Source organism: Tyto alba, unplaced genomic scaffold (assembly GCF_018691265.1).
Source record: "Tyto alba isolate M040663 unplaced genomic scaffold, T.alba_DEE_v4.0 Super-Scaffold_38, whole genome shotgun sequence".
Lineage (NCBI taxonomy): Eukaryota > Metazoa > Chordata > Aves > Strigiformes > Tytonidae > Tyto > Tyto alba.
Window position 1 is genome coordinate 4,232,689 of NW_024881313.1, and position 7,377 is coordinate 4,240,065.

Genomic DNA, 7,377 nt, shown 5'->3' on the forward strand with positions numbered 1-7,377 from the left:
TTGGAACATAGGAGGACATCATTATCATTAAATAAAATGATCCTACTTTTTTAAGTTAGGACATAACATAAGTTAACACCCAATATTGTCAGAAAGCAGACCAGACAAAAATGTGATTTCTTACTGGAAAGGAAGAATGAAGATAAAAATAAGCAGGTAAGGGAATGGGTGCACTTTGTTTATTCTCTCTAGCAGTACTTCCATCTAGCTTTGACTAGTTACCTGGATAATTCTGGCAGTTTCTTCTTTTATTTAGCAATCATGAAGAGAGATCTGTTTTCTTTTCAACTCAGATTATCTAGGAGAGATTTCTGCTCGGATTGACTACCGGTCACCACGTACAGTCACAAAGCAGCAGCATACAAGCCTTCTTAACAACACTGTTCCACAACAGTGACTTTCAAGAGAAAAAGAGGGTGTAATTCTAGTCTTCTGTCTTTGCTGAGACTTGTAAAAGAGCAATTACTGAACAGAACAGCTGCCAGCTGAGAAATGGAACTACAGAAGCATATGATACACTACCCATACAGACAGCGATCATTTTATTCCAGAGATTAATTCAAATTAAGATATGGTTCCCAGGACAGACACAAACTGGTGATTTAAAGGTGAAAAGTTTTAGAGCTTATAGAAATGATGTACCTTTTTGCTGTACAAGTGATAAACTATATGTTGAAGATGTCTCTGACCTCTGGAGGGAGGACCAAAAGCGTAGCAGCATGTTCTGACCAAATACAAAATGCAGCTAATAGGAATATACAATTCATCCCTCTGTTGTAGTTCAGAGCTTAGAAGCATTTCAGGGTAATTCTCTCAGTATTCAATGGAATCAAAGGAAGTGTAATTCTTCCTGGTAAACCAGAGATCTCTTTATATTAGTTTGTTTTTTTGCTAAGCACATACTCCTGTCATCTGATATTTTGTTATTAGCAGATCCCAGGGTTATTCTGAAAAGGTAACTGCAAATCCTTCAAACTGATTTTTTTTTTTTAATAAGTAAGGGTTGATTTGATTTGTTGCAATTTTCTAATGAAAATGGTAATTTAAAAAATCTAAATACGTTTTTTCCTTACCGATTCTGCTTTATAGCTGAAATGATGCAGCAAATATCATTATCATTATATGTCTTTCTCCAGGTGATGTCTGAAAAAACTATAGGTTACTTTAACTCTGCACAAAATCAAAGTCAATGATAAAATGGAAAGTGGAGATGGTGGAGGAAGGAATGAGAGCAGATCAAGCCCGCTAAACCGTTGATTTATTAGCATATAATACTGAAAACCTTCTTTTTTAAAAAATAGCCCACAAGGTCTGGTTTTGATAATTTTCCCTAGAAAAGAAAATTGACATATAGGGATATGTTTTCAAAGCACCGCACAAAGTTTTAACAACATGATTCCCATTGACATTAATGAGTCACATGGCTGAAATCCTGCACACTGCTTTGAAAATATGCCCTACAGCCTTTTAAGCCTGCTTTTGGGAAACCAGAGCACTTGTCTCCTAAGTAACCTTTTGGTTGCAAGTCCCGATGACAACTACGGGCTCTGTTCTTCACCCGCCAGAGAAAGCTTCCCATGGTGTGTGAAGATGGCCGTAGCAGAAGTGTTCTGTGGGTGTGCGTGGAGCTGCTCCAGTGACAACCCCACTCCTCCGTGACCAGGAGGGGGGTGTGGGTAGGGAGAGGAATGTGGTCCGATGGCAGCTGCCATAATTGGAAACAGCTTCCAAAATGTTTTTAATTACGATGAGATTTGGCCTGGCGTTTACTGTAGCCAGATTCAAGACTGCCCAGACCTCTGTCTTGAGCTCTCACTCTTGTAGTGCAAGATCTTCACATACGTCACCAGGCTCAAGAATTGTGATTTTTTTTTTCCCCTCTTCTCTACTGAACACTGCTGCAAAAGGAAACAAACAGGGAAGTTTGCAGGGAAATGTGGCAATTGTATTATACCAGCTGCTAATTTACCCCTTCACACAATCTCTCCTACCTTATATTCCTTAGTCCATCATAGCAATAACCTCACTTCCTCATTACTTTCTCACCAATAAAATGAACATTTGAATTGAAACAAATCCTCTCTCGTGAGACACAGGAAGAAGTTTCTCCTCTCCTCTTAAAAATGGATAAATTTATTTTGGAAAGCTTAACATCTTGAAATCTAGAAATAGAGAAAGCCAGTAACAGAGCAAATTTATTTGCAACATGCCTTTGCTGATGTTAATTAAACTGAATGCTATTTATATCCTGTCAGACATAAGGAGAGGATCTTGCAAACCTTTGAAATGCTAGACCTGGACAATCCATAGACGCTACAGAGGAGTGTGGGTTTTGTTAAGCCTGAACACATTTGGCCATGCAAAACCAGTAAATACTTTAGATATATATCAAAAGATGATGTAGTTAATGACTAAAAACGATGCAGACTTTGGCTAAGCTTTGTGGCCAAAGTACAGAGCACTTTTGGTGAGCTGCTTGGTTAGATCCCTTAGCAGACCAGCTATGCAGAGAAGCAACATTGCCTCTACCTGGGACACCAGCACCTTTGAAAGGCTGTTCCAGGATTACTTTCTGTGAAAGGCACAGGATGGATTAAGGCAAGAAACACAAATGGAGGTTTGGATTTTTGCTGTATCCTCTTTCCAGCAGGTGGCTGACCAGTGCTGTTCAGCTATTAAAAACCTATTTTCTCTATTAAAAAAACAAACAAACAAACAAACATTAAGCTTGCATGATTATTCATAGAAAAAAAAAAATTACAGAATCAGTACGGAACACTAATGACATGTTTCTGTACGTGAACCATAAAATTTGTACTCTGAAGACAGACTAATGTTGATATGTTATATAGTTCTGTATACATAGCTTAAAAATGCAGCATTTACCTTCCTAAATGCACGTGAAACAACAACAACAAAAAAGGAATTCATTCTCATTCCTAGTCCACAGCCAATGCAGCATAAAGCAATGTAGCTTAGTTCTCAATAGGCATGTTACCTTCCATCTGCTGTGGTCCTGTGGTACACAAGGACAATCACTCAGACTCAGCTGGGGCTTGGTAACAGGTTACCTTGGTCATACATTTGAGAAACTGGAAAACAAATAGCAAGGTAGGTGCACAAAAGGGTAGAGGTTAGTAACAAGCATTCAGTCCTACTTCTTTGCCTTTCAGCATAATCTGCCCAGGTAAAGTAATGACACATAATTTTTACACGGCAGTGGCATTTGCTTGCATTGCAAGCGTTAACCCTTCCTGGGTGAACTTGTTTCTATAAGCTGCAATAAACACCCAGTAGCAATGTACAAATTAAAGCACTGCCTTCTTCTACACAAGTATTTTCCTTTTTTTTTCAGTTTTCGGGTGAGTCCGGTTTTATCTGTTCAATACATTCACTGGCATACATCACGACATACAAGAAGATAATACGAAGGATTCCATAGTTACTAGGAGCCTTCTTTAAAAACAAAACAAAACAAAAAAGACCACTTTCTATTTTAGCAAAGGTTCTATAATGTGACCATCTATTTCTTCATTTACGTGTTGGCAACACCATTTTCCCCAGCAAGCTGTGGTAAGCAAAATGCAAAGCAGACTGGGAGACCTGTGACATGACTTGGAACAACGTATGAAGTTACTCCATCTACCTGTTAATTACTGCTTTTCAGCAGAAGGCTACTGCTCCCCGAGACACAGGACCTAATAGCACGGATGCTCAGTCTTCTCAGTGGAGAGTAAACCAGGTTAATTTGGGTTGTCATCAGTGGAGGAGACCATGAAATTCCCACAAGTTCTGTTTCTGCTTTGCAGATAAGCTTCATCTAAGGTAACAGTGCCTGTCAGTTTTAATAGCAACTTTATAGCAGTACTGTGTTTAAGACCAATATGGCACAGATACATGTAATAAATAAATAAGTTAAGTAATAATTCTTCTGGGATAACATTATCTTTAAAATTTCTCTGAATTTTAACATGTTTTGGCAAAGCCTGGATGTGAAATATTTCCTTCTATTTTAAGACTTCTTTAATTCAGTATTCTAGGTTAGTTTCAGGAATAAACAAAGGAGAAAAGGAAAGACAACAACAAAAAAAAAAGTACTGCTGGTTTCACACTTGTAAATGCAAGCACAAACAACAACAACAAAAAAGAATTTGCTACACTGCTTTATACAGAGGACAACACCACAAAACAGATTTTGGAAATCATTTGTTTCAATATTTTGAGAAGAGTCAAGGACTTAGCCCAAAGTCATAATTTTGTAACAATGCCATAGCCTTGTGTAATAAAATGTTTAATTTAGATGTTCTAAATACAGGAAAAAAAAATATTCAAAATGATGGATGTTCCTAAGATGCCTATTTTGAAATAGCATAACAAACTTAATAACCCGTTAAAAGTAATAAGGACATCATATGAAGTAGTTGAGAAAACAGAGAGAACACAGCAAGCTCAGACTTTATCATCTGAGAAAGTTGCAACACATATTCCTGGTGAGCAAACTTCATGCCCCTTACCAGCAGCATTAACATATTACAGTGTAATTTTCTCATTTCTAGAGTCCCTTAAACAGCAAACAACAGTAGATACATTTGAAGAAAACTGGCTATTGAGTAAGGCCCCCCAATCTAGAATTTCATTAAAAATATTATGCTCAAGGATTCATACAAGGATGGCGTTACTGAATGTCTCAATGCAAATCAAGTTACAGAACCAATAATATTTGAAAGTAATAGCACAAAGCAAACAAAGAAAATTCACACAGTTCTGGAAGTGGCCAGTCCTGAGCTTTATCTGGCTCTTCTAAAATCCTCAGAAATAAAAAATACGTTGTATTGGCTTTCCTGCAAAACATTGGCTTAGACTATTCTGCAGTCCAAGCACTGGTTCATAGATCCCTTGCAAATCCCTGGGAAAAGGAAATCCCTGTGAGTACCAAACACCATCTCTGTGCACAATGAATGTCCGGCATATTACATGCACCGAGCAACTACAGTGAGCAAGCGTAGGCTGACACTGATACCAACAGCTGTGCTGACTTCAGATATCCACATCCTTGCACACATCATAAATCTCTGCATGGGCTTGAGCTTTTTCATGCAGCTGAAATGTGTTGTACCTGGCAATTTTGCCACTGCTTTGGATAGTAGCTTCATCTGAAACATTTTATTAAACGTCTGCGCTCACCAGTCACTCTAACAAAGGGTGCAGCCATGGGTGGACACCAGCTCATTCAATTTGACCCAAGCCTGTCCAACTCTGAGTCTGCTCTAAATCATTTGCAATACAAATGATCTACTGTAAAGTCAGACCTTTTGTCATTGCCCATCTACCATAACCTGTGGCCCACCCAGATTTCTGTTCCTAGCTAGGCAACTGTTTCCAATGGCAAAGTTACAACATTATAATGTACTGAATAACACATTTAACTTGTCTCAGGTGATTTATGACACTAATACTTTTGAATCCCTCTTCTCATAAATAGTGGAAATGGAAACTTTTTACTTTATTTTTCTTTCCTACCAGAGTTAACAACACTAATATGTACAAAGAACATCTGAACTGGTAAATAACTAGGACCTATTCAGAATACCATGCATTTTTGGTTTAGACTATAAACCTTTTTCTTTTAATTAAAATAGAAAGCAGACAGTTAACCATGTAGGTCCTGTCTGATTAGGTGCAGATATCGCTTAACAATTATGATAAAACAAGGGCTATGTTACAAGAGGTTGGGAAGAGAAGGCAGTGGTCATTATCCAGAGTGTGGTTTCAAGGAGATGCAAACTATTCATTTTTCCTGGAACACCAAATACAAACAGAGCAATACTCTTTGCCATATTAAACGGATATCTGTATGCTTTTCCTTACAGTCGAGAGCACTGCTTCAGAGCTGTACAAAAGAGAAGAGAATGAGAAAGAACACACAAGTAACCTGAGAAACCTGAGGATGGTTTCCCTCTGGCTGGATGCCCTCCATGCAGAAGGGAGTTCAGCAGTATGTCCCATCGAAAGCTTCGTGCAACAGACTCATGAAACAACATACCATCGGATGCAGACAAGAGGGGGCTCCATAATTTCAATAACTGTTCCAAATCACAATGAAGATCCAAGCCTTATTTGCTGTATAAACATATAATAAAAGACATTTCCTGCCCCAAAGAGGTCACCATTTAAGTAGACAAGACAGACAAAAGCTTCGGCAAGAATAATATTTATGTTTCCCTAACACAGTTGGGAACTGAAGCACTAACTGATGGAATCCATTGTAGTCCTAAAATACTATTCATATTACAGCCTACACCAGGTCAAAACTTCAAAGTAGCTTACCTGGGTTGTGGCACACAATACTTAAATACATTAATGGCACAACATTTAAATCATAAGTGTTACCTAGTAAATGTCTGTTCACAGACCCAAAGGGATTATGGCAGTGCACTGAAGTTCATGCTGTCATTCTCAACAGTTATGACTGATTGAGCTAATTTAAAGTTAGCCCACGTAAGTAAACCCAAGGTGCAATTACACCTCTAGATAGAAGTATACCTATTCTCAGTGACTTGCCCAGTGTAGGAAATAAAAAGACTGCAATAAAGCTAAGATCTGAACAAGGATATTTGAGTCCCCGCCCAGTGTCTCACAAATCTACCCTTACTCATTAAGGTCTTTTTAGGTGTAAAAGTTTGTTCTTATATCTGTAAAATTCATACTGCACTAATATCTCTGACTATGGCGTATGGGATGTAGAAAGCACATGACCTCAACAGCAGGAGAAACTCTTTTCCTTCCCTCAACATTCAAGACAGAAACAACTTCACTGCCAAGGAAGCCGTGTAAGACATGCCTGAATGCCCATACAATTTGGGTGCCTTGTCCCATGGCAGACCTGGCTCCAGATTTATATGGCATTAAAACAGGAGGAGGGAAAGACAACACAAATTAGCTTAGGTTGTCAGTGATGATTCTGGGCTTGGGCACTTGTACTCTTTATAGTTTGGTGTTACTTCTAGATATATTTCTTTTAAGTTAATACACTCAATAAAACGGCATGCCTTTTAAAAATAAGCTTCCTTTAAAAGAAATTAAATTTCATGGCAGCTTGTTGATTAAACCTTTAGCTTTGTGGAACACCTGAGCAAACAATAGCAGCAAATTTCTGACACTAACATAGGCAACTTTCTCCAGAATAGCTGCTGAACTACATCAGGTGATAAAATCTGTCTCTCCACTGATGGCAATAAAGGCATTTTCCTGTGCACCCCAAGGTGTGCCACCCAGTAGCCACCCTCTTTTGGTGAGACTCGAGGCCCCTGGCCCCCTCCCTGCCCGCACTGGAGCGGGAAACGTGCATTGTCTGAAGTGCTGTTCTAAGGTAGCTCA